At 39.3% G+C, this 18,787-nt stretch overlaps 1 long non-coding RNA gene across 1 annotated transcript; it reads right to left on the bottom strand.

Moving 5' to 3' along the window:
- Positions 1–6,175: 6,175 nt before the first annotated feature.
- LOC129014095 (uncharacterized) lies at positions 6,176–18,466 on the bottom strand. The gene is made up of 4 exons (XR_008494119.2): positions 18,321–18,466; positions 16,292–16,471; positions 10,621–10,751; positions 6,176–7,630 (listed from the first exon to the last, which is right to left on the bottom strand). It is a non-coding gene; the product is annotated as an uncharacterized LOC129014095 (long non-coding RNA).
- Between the last annotated feature and the right edge of the window lie 321 nt (positions 18,467–18,787).

Below are 18,787 nucleotides of genomic sequence, written 5' to 3'. Positions count from 1 at the left end.
TGAACATTTAAAAAGGCACGTGGTGGTCATCAGCAGATGACACAGATTCACTAAGAACGAACCACGACAAACTAACCTATTATTTTTTGTTAGGGTAACTAGATCAGTAGCTCCAAGGAGTATCATAGACTTAGTATATGTTGATTTCAGCAAAGCTGTTCATTCACAAAGTCTCCTGCAACATCATTTTGGAAAATACACACAATGCAAATTATTAAAGGATTCACAGCTGTTTATAAAATCATATTCAATGACTATATCTAGATAGATGTATCCAATACAATAAGTGCCTGTCTTTGGCCCACTTCTCTTTATTTTTTATTTTTTATTTTTTTTTTTTTTTGAGACAGAGTCTCGCTTTGTTGTCCAGGATGGAGTGCAGTGGCATGATCTTAGCTCACTGCAACCTCCACCTCCTGGGTTCAAGCAATTCTCCTGCCTCAGCCTCCCGAGTAGCTGGGATTACAGGTGCGTGCCACCACACCCAGCTAATTTTTTGTATTTTTAATAGAGACAGGGTTTCACCATGTTGGCCAGGATGGTCTCGATCTCCTGACCTCATGATCCACCCACCTCAGCCTCCCAAAGTGCTGGTATTACAAGCGTGAGCCACCACGCCCAGCCTTCTTTCATATTTTTTATCAATAACCTAGACACAGACATTGAAGGCAACCTTACCAGTTTCTCGAATGACACAAAGATGAAAGGAATAACCACTAGCTAAAGCACAGGATCTATGTTCAAGATATTATTAATTTACTGGAATGCCAAGCTGAAACCAGTGATGGACCTAATGGGTGGTAGGATGAGAAATTTCAGTTTCATGCAAGAAAGAACTTTTAACTATAGTTGTCTAACAATGGAATAGGTAATTATTGGGGGAGGGGATTGGAGATTGGCCCATCAAATGTTTCTACAAATACAAAAACTAGTTGATTCCGACTGAAAAATTAATAACAGACACTAAATGCTAACAGATTTCAAAGATAGCAGAAATTAATATAGGGCATAAAATTTGTTTTCCTAATGAAAACAAACACTGAGCAGGACCTTGAAGAATCAGTAAATAGTATAGATGCATGAAAGAGAGGAGGTCATTCCAGAAGCAAGATTAACGTGGTGTTTTCCAGTCACAAAGTGACTGAGCTGGCTGTGGTTTTGGTGAGTAAAGGAAAACAAGGCTGGGGCCAGATTATGGAAGATCTGGGACCAGTAAAGAAGTTTATACTTTGTACAGTGGAGAAAGGATCAGTCAGGCTCTGCTTGCATGCATCTGAAACAAATTCTGGAAAATTCAAGAGAGGAATTTATTGGAAAAATATGAGGAGCTCCCAGAACAAATGCAAAGACTAGAGAACCAGGCCTGGAAGCATTAGAAAGCAAAGTGGACTCTAAGGCTAAAAAGTAGGAACTAGAAAAGTGGTCTTGAAGCAGACCAAGGCTCCATGCGAGCATGAATGAATATGCAACCATGTTTAATCTCTTTATTACATTGCTAAGGATTCAAATTAGAGGAATGAGCATTCCAAAGCCCTAGTTTGAGTTATATGTCCTTCTCTTAGCTGAAAAAGAGATTAATAGTTGGGTTTTTTTAATCCAATAGAAGAGATAATCCCCAAAAGGAAATTGAGGTGTGAAGGAGAAATAAATACTGAGCAGCCAATAGACAACGAAAGTTCACTATTGGCACTGTTAGAGGTTTTGAGCAAGGAGGCAATGTGTTGAAAATAGTGCTATATGAAGATCTGGCAATTTGCAAATGGACTGAAGGAATGGAAATCTAAAGGCAGATAGTGAGTTTTCCAGGTATATGGTGTGGCAGTGGTAATAGGATGGCAATGATGTTCAAAGTAAAAACAGTAAGCCTTGATAACTGCCTAAAGGTTAAGGAAAAGGAAAGAGTCAAAAATTACTATAAATGCTCTCCTTAAAGACTGAAGGAGTGATGGTGGTAGAAGTAAGACAGCTTAGAAAGAGAGCAACATCTAGGATGGAGGTGAAAATGATGCTTACCATGTTGAGTTTAGCTGATGGGGAAAATGCTCATTAGGAACTAGGACTAAATAGTCTATGAGGACTTGTTTGGAGATACAGACTTAGGAGGATTTGGCATAAAGATTGCAATAAAAGTCAGACCTGGCTGTCTTACAGAATATATAAAATGATATGCAGAAATGGTTGAAAACTTCCCTCCAAATTGTAAGAAAAAAAGAGTATCCCCCCAAAAAAGGAGTTAGTAGTGGAAGTTTTGGGAACTTAAAATGAGAACTTCTGTACTATAAACTTTTAACTATAAGCAGTATGATTTTTTCCATTTTTATTCTTATCCTATTTTTCTCCCTCTACCCCAGATACCCACTCTAATTTTATGTCCATATATATATATAAACACACACATATATATATACACACATATTTTAAGGGATATATATACATGCATACACATATATCCCTGTAAAAAACGTGGAGTTTTTTGGAGTTTGTGTTTAAATTTAAATACGTATTTAAATATGTGACATTATGTTGCAGACCTCATTTTGTTATTTTTTCACTCAACACATCATGTTGCTATAAGAACAAGAAAGCCAAGTTGCTGCTTAGAAATGATGCAACAGTTTACATTTCCACCAGCAGGTCATGAGAGTTCTCAATTCTAACATTTTCACCAACACTCAGTAATATCTTGATTTTGCCAATTTGATGAATATAAAATTGTGCCTAGTTGTTTAAAGTTTTTTCCTTCTAGTGAGATGGAATACCCCTGAAGTCCACAGGTTTTGCTTTCAATATACTGCTTGATTGTAGTCTTTCTCCATTTTTCTGTTGTTTCCTTTTACTTATGATTTCCATTAGTATCATTTATGTCCTAGAGCTGTGCGGTCCAGTACAGTAGCCACTAGCCATTAACCAGTAAGCCAAGAGCGCTCAAGTACTTGAAATATGGCTAATCCAAACTGAGATATAATGTTAGTATAACATACACACCAGATTTTAAAAACTCAGTACAAAACAAAGAATGCAAAATATCTCAATAACCTTTATAATAAATTGAAATTATAATATTTTAGATATGTTAAAATGTATTTTTAGAATACATCTTACCTATTTATTTTTGCTTTTTATTATATTGTGGCAACTAGAAAATTCAAAATAACATACATGGCTGGCTTGTATTTGTGCAAGCCACAAATTATATTTCTATTGGAGATGCTGTTCTAGATATCCTTAGTTAGTTTTAGATATTGACAATATCTTCTCTGGCTCTGTCCTCCATCTTAAGTTTGTATATGGTGTCTCATCAAATCTATCCATTTCTCACCAGGCCACCACATTAGACAACAACAATATCTATGTAAATGGCCCCCTGAAGTTGGGGGCCTGTGAATAACATATGCAGCCATACATAGCCCTGATTTTTGCCTGGTGGATTGTATTTTGTGCATCTTGTTTAATAAGTTCTTCCCCACAGCTAGATCACAAAATTGTCCTTGTATTATTTTTATAATTAAAAAAGAGAAAAACAGGATGGTGTGCCATAGAAGAAAGTGGTTTATAAGGTCAAAAAATGCAGATTTTAGCCAAAAAAGACGACGATAGGGAAAAATCATTTATGCTGGATTTTATTATTTTTGACAGCAATGTTATCTTTCTAATTATGTTTTGGTTAGGCAAATGTTAAAATTTGCATTCCAAAGAGCACATTAACAGATGGTAAGGAAGACAGGCCACAAGCATGCTGAGTGACAGGCTGACTCCAGTTTCTAGTCTAAATATTCGCTGAGATTAGTTTTCACAATAAATAAATAACCTTGATGTAGATAAGAAAGAGCTGGCAGTAATTGCAAAGATCATAAGAGAATGTTTAGATTTGTACTTATATTATTCTGAAACATGCTTTTTCGAATATCACTTGCATACTCTGGAAAGTCATGCAGTCTCCATTCCCTATCATATCCAAACTGCTCAGATCTGTCAGTGGAGACATCCATAAACTGGCTCCATCCAGGTTTGTGTGTCTCATTTTCCCAACAAACTATACATTCTACACAGATAGGTATCATGTCTAACATTAGTACTTCTTCATCGACATCTTGAGAGATGTCATCGTTTAAAATTTTCTAAATTACTTGAGTAAAATGCTCTGTGCTTAGCATGAAATGGCTAAAATTTATTTGAGCAACAGTTTTCACCTTGAAGTAACTCACCTGACCTCATACAAAGAAAAATACCAATGACAGAAGCAAGTAGAAAATAACATGTTCAAAATGAGATATCAAATGATAAGGTATTTAAAAGTTGAGGTCAACCTCAGAACTGCTAATATGCCCATTACAACCACAGAAATATAGGTTTGCAGTAATAAGTATTGTAGTCTTCTTCAAACCCTTTAATTCAAGAAAGAAGTTGAAAGGTTATAAAAAGTCAAAGGTAATGAGACCAACTCACCTCAGACCAAGCGCAGGATGTTTAGAGATTGAAGTCATTTATTCCTGATTAATACTGCGAATTCCAACTCACTTTAAGTATTAACACTTATCAGAATTTAAAACAGTTAATTCCAAATTAAAAGCTGACCTTTCTTTTTACTCAGCCTCTAACTATAGGCTTCATTATGACTGTGTGAATGTATAATTTTCATTTTAAAAAGTTTGTAATACTTGTGGTACAAGTCTGGGCATTACATTAAGAAAACCAACTGTTTTGGATATCTTTTATGACAGTTATAACCTCAGTGTCTACTGGAAAAATTTGCAAAGGCAAGAATTTGTCTTTCAACATTATATTTGACATAGAATAGAAATGTATTTCCCAAGGCAAAATTGTACATACTTTACAAAATTCAGCTGTTATTGTTCCCAAGCTCAATTCTTCTCTGTGTCCACTCCTCCATCTAGATTTCTTTTCCTTCTTTTTGAAGTACATTCTTTGGTAGTTCTTTCAAGTATCTATGGATAATAAACTGTCTGTATATCTGCAAAGGTATTTTACCTTTACTCTTCAGTGATAATCACAATATAGACTTTTATTTTGACAGCTATTAAAAATGGAATTATACATTCACACACTGATAATGAAACATCAGCACATTGAAGATATTATTCTACTGTTTTGTGGCATTTATTTTTGCTAATGAGAAATCCAATTGTCTTTCCTCTCTGGTTAACCTTCTGTTAGTTTTAGAATATTTTTTCCTTTTCCGTTGTTCTCCCATTTCATTAAAAGTATCTAGACGTTAATTTAGTTTTTTAATCCAGCTCGAACACAAATGTGCTCTTTATGTATTTTATATTTTTTGCCTGAGAGTTTCTCTTCAGCTAGAGTTATAAATTCTATGGTGTTCCATGAATATCTGGGTAATAGAAGCCTCCCTATGGGATGGTTTCGTTGTTACTTATGCCTGAGCCCTGTGGGTTTTTGCAAATCTTTATGTTTGTTTCTTGGTTTTAGACAGCCGATATTTAGGATAACCCCCACTCAGAGGTGGTTCCCTAAGACCTCTATTGCTTGCAGGTCATCCTGTTTTCATCTATGTAGAGTTGGCTCACGTTTGCAGCAATTCTTGGCCTTTGGGTTTTCCTGGTCCCCATTCTTAGACAGTGTAATTTTGCCGCTCCCCGCAGGCACCAGGCAAGGGCAGCAGCCTCAGCTCCCAGCCCTAGATTTGCCCTACCCCAAAGACACAGATCAATTTGGTTCCTCCTATGGGCAGCAAAGCTTCAACTCCTTCTCCCTTTTATATCTATGCATTTCTGGAGAATTTTTTTTTTCTTGATTTTTGAGCTTGGGTACATATTTCTTAAATTATTATTATTACTTTTAGTCCAACATTCTGTATGTACAGTGGGGTAAAAAGGATTCTACTTAGCCATTTGGACTAGATCCTTTCACATTACCTTCTGTTTTTGTTTTTGTTTTTGTTACTTTGATATAGATGATCTTAAGAAAGCAGAGAGTAGATCCAATAACAAATGTTAACTGTGGCCTTCTATCTGTTTGTCTTTCCATACTGGGAAGTTCTTAGCAATTAGAGCCATCAAAACAAAACTGGAAAATTTTTTCTTTATTCAGAACAGGTAACTTTAGGACACAATAAAATCTAAAGACATCCTATCAAAAGTGACAGCTATATCATAGTAGAAGCATTAGCTTGGCATTTATTATAGATTGGGTTCAAGTAGAAAATTGATCTAAAGAACAAAACTTTCTGAGATCATTTGGAATAAAAGCTAATCCTCACATTGAAATTAATGCAATGAATAATGGCCTTTTGTTGAAGGACTGATGAGGTCACGTCTAGTCCAAGCAGAAGCCTGTCAATCTCATATTGTGGTCTACATTTAATCAGGCCTTTGTTTTCAAGTTCACAAACACTAGAAATTCAATCTAAGATTTACACATTGCTAACTCTAACGTCATCAGTTTACATGTTTAAAGTTGCATCTGCTGGTCCATAGGGCGTGAGGACTTTTAGGTCTGCATAAAGTTCATCAAAATTTTCTCAACAATATTTGTGGTTTTTTGTTTATTTATTTATTCATTTATTGATTGATTGAGACAGGGTCTCACTCTGTCACCCAGGCTGGAGTGCAATGGTGCGATTTCAGCTCACTGCAACCTCCACCTCCCGGATTCAAGTGATTCTCCTACCTCAGTCTCCTGAGTAGCTAGGATTACAGGCATGTGCCACCACACCTGGCTAATTTTTGTATTTTTTTTTAGTAGAGAGAGGGTTTCACCATGTTGGCCAGGCTGGTCTCTAACTCCTGGCCTCAAGTGATCAGCCTGCCTTGGCCTCCCAAAGTGCTCAGATTACAGGCGTGAGCCACCGCACCCGGCCTCAACAATATTTGATATGAATCAAAAACATGTAAACTAAGAAAGCTTTGAGGGCATAATTATATATCCTTAAAATTAGGAAAAAAATCAACACGTGAGATTACAGTGAAATCCATACTCAAATCCTGCTGATAAATTGTTACAATCCTTTTGGAAAATAATATGGCAACACAGGTGGTAAAAACCACAATGTTTTTCTTGAAACCATGAGACCACTTCTAGGAGTTTATGCTATAGAACTAATTCAACAGAAGATTAAAACTATGTACATGAAGTTATTCATATGCAAAACTGAAAAATCAGAAACAAGTTAAATGTCTTTGTAAGTTACAATCTTTTAAGTTTTCAATTACCTTAACTAATGGTGGCTTATTGAGAGATAAAATGGATTATGAAGACTGACACATAGTTTCAGAACTAGAATCTCTTAAGGTATAAGACATTTTGTTGCATTGTCATCATCAAAGTAATATTAACTTCTCAATCCCTCTTCAGGTACTCTGCTTTTAAAGAGACTTGGATATTCTTTAACTCTGCTTCCACTATTCCTACTACTACCAAACTATTTCCCTTATGTCTCAAGTTGAAATGTCTTCAAAAAGAGTATCTGATTATTTGGGGCATTTACTATGCAATATTGAGGGGTCTTTGCTGGGCAGAGCTTGCCCACGAGACTATTATAGATCTCTGACCACGGTCCAATGTCCACAGCCCTGATCCAATTAGCAGTACCAAGGATAGTAAGGTGACACAGCACATTTTTTCAGTCTTCAGATTACCTGATTTTTGCAATCTGAAAGATAAAATAAAAGGTTTTTAAAATGAATATTACTTAGTTACACACTTAATACAAGTTGTCCTTAATTGTCCATTCTTTTGATAAAAGCATGACCATACTCTGTTCAGTATGATTCATATTTGCAGACAGATTTCTAAAATTAGGAAAGGTCATTGCCCAGCAAAGAGATACTTCATTATGTAACCATTTCTGAGATCCTATGATAAGAAAATATAGTGCATTCATTTCTCATTTCCTGCACCTTAATAAATCTGTTCCTGTTATTTTTTCCTAAAACTGTAGCCGTAGAAAAACATAAATGCTTATCAAATAGGCAGAGAAAGTGCCAAGAGATTTACTCATACATGTTTTTATCAGAAAAAACATGTCTAGAAAAGACTTGCCCATGTTATGTATGAACAATGTAAAATGAAACTTTATGAAAAACATAAGCATTAACAAGATAAAAGAAAACACAGCAACTATGCAAATAAACTAAGCAAAGAAAGCAGCAGTAAGGAAAGGAGGATGGCACACCAAATACTATCTAAACATAACGCAGAGAATAGAAAAATATAAGAGCTGTTTGTGTTAGCATGTTTGTCATAAAATAAGAACTTATTACAAAATGATAAAATAACATAATAAAAGGTGTAAAAGAGAGATTGCATGGCCGGGCATGGTGGCTCATGCCTGTAATCCCAGCACTTTGGGAGGCCAAGGCGGGCGGATCACCTGAGGTCGGGAGTTTGAGACCAGCCTGACCAACATGGAGAAACCCTGTCTCTACTAAAAACACAAGATTAGTCAGGCGTGGTGGCACATGCCTGTAATCCCAGCTACTGGGGAGGCTGAGGCAGGAGAATCACTTGAACCCGGGAGGCGGAGGTTGCGGTGAGCCGAGATTGCGCCATTGCACTGAGCCTGGGCAACAAGAGAGAAACTCTGTCTCAAAAAAATTAAAAATAAAAATAAGTAAAATAAGAGACTGCAGACTCTAGGAAACAAAACTGTATTGATTAGGAGCCAGAAACCATACTACTTACTTTAACAGAAAGAGTTCAAGAACTGCTAACTAGGTAATCAAGAACTGACAAGGGAAAAATAAAACACTAAGATTATAGATAGATATACAGATTATAGACAGATTGTAAAAAGGAGCTTCTATCCCTGGGGCTTGAGGAATAAAGGGAAAAGGCTAGAATAATTAAAACTTAGAAGCTTGGAAGAGAAGCCCCAAAAAACTGAGTACCAGATCTCTGAAAAGAATGCCTTGCTTAGCTGGTGCTGTGGTCTTTTTGCTCAGAGAAGGGCCTCCATGGAATTAGGACTGAAATCTCTAAGGAAGTGGTGCTGACTAGCTGATATTAGGTATTTGAGGGGGTGTGGTGAGGTTAGTTCTGCAAGTGTTAAGCAAACTGTGACTGTAACCTGGACTGTATAGCTGCTGTGCTGTTACTGGATCAAACTTACTCAGCCAGAGTTAAAATGAGGCTGGGGTACTGCTATAAAGAGGAGGAATCCAACAGGAAAGAAGGAAGTCCATCCTCCCTCCTCCAGCCTTTCACTCTCTCTCTCTGATATTCCCTATTGGAAACACCTCAGAGAGCAACTGGCAAAGCAGAAATGCCGTTTGCATAGTCCCAGCTCCAGCATCATAAAACAACATTAGGAAAGGGTGGATGTGGCACTGAGAGATTATATTTAATAACTGGTCAAAGGACCAAAACAATGCTATTACAGAATTAATAAACAAATCTGGAACAGCAAAAATCAAAACAAAAAAAGCAACACACACACACAAAAAAAACAGATCTAACGACAAGAGAGGAAGAAAGAAAGGAAAGAAGGAAGGAAGATCACTGCTACCAGTGATCCAACTCACACAGCTTTTGTTAAGGCACACTTGATTCTAACACTAAATTGTTTGAACTTCTTTTCACTGTTTTCTTTGACAGTGGCCTCTCCTGTCATGCTGGTGGACACAATAGCTAGCAGAATAGCCATAGTTATGACCTGGCCCTGAATAGCCAAAATAGGCCATATAGGATATCAGAAACTTAGAATCAATCTCTGTTATCAATGGAGATACAGAAAAAAGTAAAATATGTGGTCTCTGAAAATAAACTATGAAGTGCTCAGCAAATGTAACATTCTACATTGTCAGTGATTAATCTTGTTGATACCTTGGAATATATTTCAAAAATTGTTCTGGCCTGGCATGGTGGCTCACACCTGTAGTCCCAGCACTTTGGAGGCTGAGGCGGGTGGATCACCTGAGGTCAACAGTTCAAGACCAGCCTGGCCAACATCGCAAAATCCCATCTCTACTAAAAATACAAAATTAGCTGGGCATGGTGGCAGGTGCCTGTAATCCCAGCTACTCAGGAGGCTGAGGCAGGAGAGTCGCTTGAACTCAGGAGGCGGAGGTTGCAGTGAGCTGAAATTGCGCCATTGCACTCCAGCCTGGGAGACAGAGCAAGACCCTGTCTAAAAAAAAATTGTTCTGTGTTTTTTGCCATTATTCTAATACAAAACTATTCTCTTTTTTTCCTACAATGTGATTTGCACCATTTATTACTATCTAAATGACATCTCCTTCTTATTCTGTGTAATGTATGTGTCTTCCCAATCAGTAAGCAGGCAACGGTTTCTTTTAGGAGTGTGTGTGGGGGGCGGAGGGGGTATTTTTAAGCCTTGGGAGTTTTTGACATCATTCCTTGTGTTCAGGCTCAAAACTGAACTTCATTGGAGTATATAAACCATTAGAGTTAAGGGAAAGCTTTATTGTTTCATGCTAAAAACTTTTCCTAGTACGGAATCTATTGAGTGTTGGGATCTGCTTTCTCAACAGTTCAGAAGAATACCAAAACGGAAATCATAATTTTCATATTTGATTGTTCTTTTACCAGTGAAATCTAAGTAATTCTTGGAATTCATACAGATCCTATAGGCATCGTACTTGAAAGAAACAGATGTAAATCAATTTTATTAATTTTTTTTACCTTAAAGTTCTTCTATGGCAAAGCTGTTTTAAACTGGATATCTTGACAGCAGAATATTTGCACCAAAAAGTCATCACACTCAAACATGCAGTTGCATATTAGCAAGTGAAAATTTGAAGCGAAAAGTAAAGCTAGTAAGAGAAGAAAATGGGGGTTAGGGAAGAAAAGAGAAAGAAATACATAAATAGTTTAAACAACTTCTCCCACCAGTATTACCAGATAAAGACACCAGTTCTGCTGTGAACTGCTTTACTACCTAGCTGCAGAGCTCCTTGAAGCATAGGCAGGCAGCCAAGTGAGCCTGCCCTCTTTGCCCCAAGGCCTTGGAGGGTAGAGTTACAACCCAGATTACCTAAGCACCACCAACCTTACAGCCTCAGGGTAAAGAGAACACAAACACACCTAAAACCACTGCCCACTCCTTTCTTCTGACAAGCTTTCTCTTCCTTGTCCTTTCCTGTTCCTCTGTTCTTTCTAGAAAGAACTTCTGGAAACGTCTCTGGCCCTTAGAGTTATGGGTGTTGGCAAGCATAAGTATGCAGCATTTTATGGGTCCTTCTCTCTAAATTCGCAAGTGGGCAGGGATTCATGCTACTGGGACTGTCTCTCAAAGTTGTACCATCGACAAAGGATAGACACTGGCATAATGATGAACTGCTGATTTTTGTTTTGTTTTGTTTTTTTGTTTGTTTGTTTGTTTGTTTTTGAGACAGAGTCTCACTCTTGCCCTGGCTGGAGTGCAGTGGCATGATCCCGGCTCACTGCAAGCTCCGCCTCCCAGGTTCGAGTGATTCTCCTGTCTCAGCCTCCCAAGTAGCTGGGATTACAGGCGTGCACAACCACGCCTAGCTAATTTTTGTATTTTTAGTAAAGATGGTGTTTCACCATGTTGGCCAGGCTGGTCTCAAACTCCTGACCTCAAGTGATCCACCAGCCTCGGCCTCTCAAAGTGCTGGGATTACAGGCGTGAGCCCACTGTGCTCGGCTGTGAACTGTGGATTTTTCTGACAGCTCCCAGACCACCTGAAGCTGTATTTGATTACTCATGATCTGAGGGTCACCATTTCAGAACTACTCTCTTATCTTTATTCCTTTATTAGAGGAATTTACTTTCATGTTCTAGTCTAGTTTGAGAGCTCCTTAAAGGCCAGGCTATGAGAAAGCTATCTTCCAGAGAATTCATAATATTTTATATTATATACCAAATCCATGAGCTACTCAGTGGACATTTGTTAGTTATTGGACAAAATCCAAAAAATAAAAATAAAAATAATTTTAGTATTCTGAATGATGTATTTTTAAAGTTTTGACAAGAAACAAAGTGTTTAAAATGTGGACACAGGAAAACCATATGGTGGTTACTAAAAAAATTAAACATAGAATTACCATATAACCTAGTAATTCCACTTCTGAGTATTTACCCAAAAGAACTGTTGGCAAGTTTGGCAAAATGGTTATTGACTGAAAAATTAAAAAAGAATTAAAAGCAGGGACACAAACATATTTGCACATCAATGTTTATAGCAGCATTATTCACAATAGCCAAAAGGTGGAAGCAAACCAAGTCACCATCAACAGATGAATGGATAAATAATGTGATATATACATACAATGGAATATTATTAAGCTTTAAAAAGACATGAAATTCTAACATATGCAACAATATGGATGAACCTTGAAGACATTTTGTTAAGTGAAATAAGCCAGACAAAAGGACAAATATTATATGATTCCACTCATGTGAGGTACCTAAAGTAGTCAAATTCATAGACAAAAAGTACAGCTGGGCACTGTGGCTTCACCTGTAATCCCAACACTTTGGGAGGTGGAGGGGGTAGGATCTCTGGAGCCCAGAAGTTTGAGACCAGCCTGGACAACATAGCAAGAACCTTCACTAAAAAAATAAAATAAGAAAATAGCCAGGTGTGATGGCGCACACCTATAGTCCCAGCTACTCAGGAGGCTGAGGCAGGAGGATCCCTTGAGCCCATGATCTTGAGGCTGCAGTGAGCTATAATTCCCACCACTTCACTCCAGCCCCAGCCTGAGCAACAGAGAGGGACCCTGTCTCTGAAAATAAAAAAATAAAAAAGCAGAATGGTGTTTGCCAGAGGTTAGGGGATAGGGAGAACGGGGAGTTATCATTTAATGAGTGTGAAGTTTCAGTTTTGGAAGATGAAAATTTTCTGGAGATGGATGGTGGTAATTGTTACATGACAATGTGAATGTACTTAATATCACTGAATTATACACTTAGAATAAAATAGTAAACTTTTATGCTATATATATTTTACCACAATTTCTTTTAAGAAAGAAATAAACCTTTAAAGAATATTGGCCAGTAGAAAGTATTTTATCTAATATTATTTTACCTCTTCATTTGTATCTTTGAACTATGAATAATCCATTTGCTTGTGTTCAGTGGTTCTCAATGGGTGGTCCAGGGACCGCCCCCCATCTCAACTCCCAAAAGTCTCCAATACCTTTTCAGGAAGCCTTTAAAGTAAAACTAACTTCATTATAACATAATACTATAATATACTACTATGTTATTTCCCTTTTTTTAAACCTTGATTCTCTCAAATGAACATTAGAGTTTTGCTGAGGTCACGTGACATGTGACATCACAAAAGACAGAATGCGAATGCAGCTAAGAGAATTCAGCTGTCTTCTATTAAGCCAAGCATGAAAGAGATTTGCAAAAATGTGAAACAATGCCACTCTTCTCATGAAATCTTTTTGTTTGGGGAAATGTAGTTATTTTTCATAAAACATGTTATTTGTATTAACATGTAATGAGATATTATTATTTTAAATGAATTAATACATAGTTTTTAAGTTTCTCGATTTAAATTTTTTTTTAACTTTTCTCTTTTTATAGGATTTAGAAGTTCCAAAGAGCAGTCTGGGTAACATACTTAGAGCACTGCCTTATACAATTTTCTGGATTCTTTAATACAATAGCATAGGGAAAATGTGGTTTATGTAGCCAAGCATTGCTTAGATGGGTATAAAAAGAATATTGATTTAAATTTTGCTGGCTCACATTATTGTGTTGATGAGGTACTATAGCAAAAGTACCTCATCAACATAAGGCTGATTTGAGGCTCTTTCAACATGATTGAGTTAAAAGATTCCAAAAGAAAAGAAATGAACAATGTAATTTGCTATTACCGCTCCTACTATTGTTACCGTAGGTAGGTAGACAGACATGAACAGGGCAGGAGCGGGCTCCCGGCACCATACCCCCAACCAGGAATGTCAGGGAACCATCAGGTAATGGTCAGGCGGTTAACTGTCTATCTAAAATCATTGGTTGCGGCCAGGGCCAGGGAAAGGCAGTCTCCCTCCAGATAGGAAAAACCTGAAACTGGTGATCAGTAGCTTCTCAAGAGTTGGTGGAGTGGGCTCAGACATGCGCACTAAGAAGCAAAATGGCAGAGTTTAACTGGTATATGACCTCCTAGGGACATGCGGCTCCTAAGGGAAGAACACCTCAAGTGAGTGTGCATACAATTCCAGTAAACACGCTGCACATGCTCACCTCCCAAGTGCTAGCAAACCACTGCGCATGCAGACAGCCAACCCCAAGGGAAGAAGGGGAGAAAGTGTGTCTGGAATTGGTGGGTTCTTGGTCTCACTGACTTCAAGAATGAAGCCACGGACCCTTGCTGTGAGTGTTAACAGTTCTTAAAGGCAGCCTATCCGGAGTTTGTTCCTTCCTCCCAGTGGGTTCGTGGTCTCCCTGGCTCAGGAGTGAAGCTGCAGATATTCGCGGTGAGTGTTACAGCTCATAAAGCAGTGTGGACCCAAACAGTGAGCAGCAGCAAGGTTTATTGCAAAGAGCCAAAGAACAAAGCTTCCACAGTGTGGAAGGGGACTCGAACAGGTTGCCACTGCTGGTTCAGGCAGCCTGTTTTTATTCTCTTATCTGGCCCCACCCACATCCTGCTGATTGGTCCATTTTACAGAGAGCAGAGTGGTCTGTTTTGACAAGGTGCTGATTGGTGCGTTTACAATCCCTGAGCTAGACACAAAGGTTCTCCACCTCCCCTCTAGATTAGCTAGGTAGGGAGTGTTGACACAAAGGTTCTCAGAGTCCCCACCAGAGTAGCTAGATACAGAGTGCGGATTGGTGCATTCACAAACCCTGAGCTAGACACAGGGTGCTGATTGGTGTGTTTACAAACCTTGAGCTAGATACAGAGTGCTGATTGGTGTATTTACAATCCCTTGGCTAGGCATAAATGTTCTCCAAGTCCCCACCAGTCAGGAGCCCAGCAGGCTTGACCCAGTGGATCCGGCACCGGGGCTACAGGTGGAGCTACCTGCCAGTCCCGCGCGGTGTGCCTGCACTCCTCAGCCCTTGGGTGGTCGATGGGACTGGGTGCCGTGGAGCAGGGGGCAGCCCTCGTCGGGGAGGCTCCGGCGGCACAGGAGCCCACGGAGGGTGGGGGAGGCTCAGGCATGGCGGGCTGCAGGTTCTGAGCCAGGCCCCACGGGGAGGCAGCTAAGGCCCAGTGAGAAATCCAGTGCAGCGCCGGTGGGCCCGCACTGCTGGGGGACCCAGCACACCCTCTGCAGCTGCTGGCCCGGGTGCTAAGCCCCTCATTGCTCAGGGATGGCAGGGCCGGCCGGTCGCTCCGAGTGCAGGGCCCGCCGAGCCCACACCCACCGGGAACTCGTGCTGGCCCACAAGCACCACGTGCAGCCCCGGTTCCCACCCGCACCTCTCCCTCCACACCTCCCCGCAAGCTGAGGGAGCCGGCTCCGGCCTCGGCCAGCCCAGGAAGGGGCTCCCACAGTGCAGCCACAAGCTGAAGGGCTCCTCAAGTGCCGCCAAAGTGGGAGCCCAGGCAGAGGAGGCGCCGAGAGCGAGCGACGGCTGTGAGGGCTGCCAGCATGCTGTCACCTCTCAAAAGGACGCAAGACCCCAGAAGTATGCCAACATATAAAGCCCTAAGTCAAAAGGTCAAACTGCGCACTTGTCTTTCAAGTTGCCCGCTTGGCCCTCTTCCAAGTGTACTTTACTTTCTTTTCATTCCTGCTCTAAAGCTTTTTTTTTTTCCCCCGGATTCTTTTTGCCTAGGCTGGAGAGCAATGGCGCGGTCTCAGCTCACTGCAACCTCGGCCCCCGGGTTCAAGTGATTGTCCTGCCTTAGCCTCCTGAGTATCTGGGATTACAGGCACCAGCTACCACACCTGGATAATTTTGTATTTTTAGTAGAGACAGGGTTTCACCATGTTGCCCAGGCTAGTCTCAAACTGCTGACCTCAGGTGATCTGCTCGCCTTGGCGTCCCAAAGTGCTGGGATTACAGGTGTGAGCCACCGCACCCGGCCTCTAAAGCTTTATAATAAACTTTTTCACTCCTGCTCTAAAACTTGCCTCAGTCTCTTCTTCTGCCTTATGCCCCTCAGTCTAATTCTTTTTCTGAGGAGGCAGGAATTAAAGTTGCTGCAGACCCATAGGGATTCGCCACTGATAACATATTTTGGTGCTGTGTGAGTTGAATAACTTCCACTGCTAACGCTATTATACTTTTTAAAAAACTTTCACTTTAGGTTGGTGGTACATGTGAAGTTTTGTTAAATAGGTAAACACGTGTCATGGGGTTTGTTGTACATATTATTTCCTCACCCAGGTATCAAGCCCAGTACCCAATACTTACCTTTTCTGCTCTTTTCCCTCTTCCCATCCACCCTTCTCAAGAAGACCCCACTGTGTTTTCCTTCTTTGTATTCATAAGTTCTTATCATTTATCTCCTTGTAAGTGAGAACATGCGGTAGTTGGTTGTCTGTTCCTGCGTTAGTTTGCTAAGGATAATAGCCTCCAGCTCCATCCATGTTCCTGCAAAAGACATGATCTCGTTCTTTTTTATGGCTGTATCCATTTACATTTCTAATATGGTAAATAACAATAGTTACAGCCCACATAAGGAAAATCTCTTTAAGGTCCTCTGTGTGTATAGGGATTCTGAAACCAAAAAGTTTAAAAACTCCTGGTTCAGTTTATAGGGTGATCAGACCAAGCCTATTAAGATGCTAGCAAACTGATATTTTTATCTTAGAATTCTATCCATTACCTCAAGTTAATCAAGGATTAGCCAACCACTCCTAAATTCAGACAACCCAAAATTGTCTGTGAATGTAAACAGTTGTTGTTGAATGCGAGTTAAGTGATACTTGCTGATAAATAATTCTGAGTCTGCAAACTTCTGGGCCAGACTTCATTGCTACTGGATCAAAATTCATGCCTGCACATAGAGGATGGTAATTAAATATCCTAACACAAATTATGGGTTTAGAAGAAATGTACTCTTTAATTGGGTACCTTATCTATTCTGTGGTCACTTAAGTATAACCCACTAACTACAGAGTTCTTATTCTACTTAAACATGCAATTTAAAATCCATTATCCAGCAGTATAATTCGAAAAGGCTGTATAAAGTCTAGTTATGCAATAGTAACATCAGAAATATAGTCATAGTTTAAGATAGGTCATGCATTAGTCTCAAGATAGTCTTCTTACTAGTTGGCAAAACAATGTTTTGCTATCTAAAAGCTCCCTCAGAAAAAAATGGTACAGGTAAATGCTGACTGAAATGAAATATCTTAATTTTTTTTCCCTTTGCAGGAAATCAGGTCTTTATCAGATCACCTACTGGCCCAGTGGTTAAAAGCATAAACTTGGGAGATAGACAGACCTGCATTTCAATCTCTGCTGGAACACTCAGCCACTGTGTGACCTCAGGCAAATTGCTTACCCTCTTTAAATCTGTTTACCCATCAGTAAAACGGAGATACTAACACCTTTACTCAATGGATTAAGAAATAATTAAATTAAGTAATGGGTAAAAAGCAGTTAGCCCAAGGTCATGTCCATACTGAGCATCTGATAAATATTAGCTACTATTCATAAATTATTATTGGCCTTTGTTACAAGACTGAACTAGTTCTAATTAGAAATAAGAGAGGCTGGGCATGGTGGCTTATGCCTGTAATCCCAGCACTTTGGGAGGCCAAGGCTGGCAGATCACCTGAGGTCAGGAGTTCAAGACCAACCTGGCCAACATGGCAGAACCCCGTCTTTACTAAAAAACTACAAAAATTAGTCAGGCGTGGTGGTGAGCACCTGTAATCCCAGCTACTCAGGAGGCTGAGGCAGAGAAAATTGCTTGAATCTGGGAGGCGGAGGTTGCAGTGAGCCAAGATGGCACCACTGCATTCTAGCCTGGGCAACAGAGCAAGACTCCATTTCAAACGATAAAATAAAATAAAATAAAATAAAATAAAAACAAACAAAACAACAAAAGACAAAAGAAAAAAGAAAAAAAAATTTTAAATCCAAAGTAAGTCTCCTCTAACCCTGTTTCATTGGTTCTAAAATGAACATTTTTTTACATTATAACACCTCTGTGTTCGGATACTTCTTACAATTGATAATACATATTCATTGCTTAACTGGCAGGTTATTTTTCTTTCATTATGCTAAACAAAATAATGGCATATCTTACAATTCATGGGACTTAAGTTCAATGAAATGCAGTAATTGAGCTTTCTACTAAAAAATACTAACAGCACACAAATAATTCCCCAAAATGCATCCTCTATCACTGTACTTACCACACTAACCTGTGATCTGTCCCCCAGCCCTAAGCCCTGAAATGCGTATCATCTGGCACAAAGACATCGCTTACATTTGTTGAATAGCCGCGTGCTTAGACTTGATCCGATCTTATTCACCAGTTATACTGTAAGTCTCTGAGTGTACCCAACGGGAGTCTATTCCTCTTTTCTCGGAATTCAACAGTCTTTAATTATGTCGTGTCCAGTGTTGCTCTTACTTGTTTCATGCATGTGAATCTCATCTACTGGCTATAGTGTAAGCTTATAAGGACTGTCTGAGTCTGATAAATGTTTTACCTTTCCTAAAGTGCTGGTAGCATGACATTTACAGATGCTACTTGACTTAACTTGGGGTTACCACCTGCTAAACCCATCCAAGTTGAAATATCTCGAGTTGAAAATGCATTTAATACACCTAACCTACTGAACACCACAGCTTAGCCTGGCCTACTTTAAACGTTCTCAGAACATTTACATTAGCCTGTAGTCAGGCAAAATCATCTAACACAAAGCCTATTTTATCATAAAGTGTTGAATA

This window comes from Pongo pygmaeus, chromosome 16 (assembly GCF_028885625.2).
Source record: "Pongo pygmaeus isolate AG05252 chromosome 16, NHGRI_mPonPyg2-v2.0_pri, whole genome shotgun sequence".
NCBI classification, from domain to species: domain Eukaryota; kingdom Metazoa; phylum Chordata; class Mammalia; order Primates; family Hominidae; genus Pongo; species Pongo pygmaeus.
Note: the sequence above shows the minus strand (reverse complement) of the source record. Positions and strands in the feature narration are given on the sequence as shown.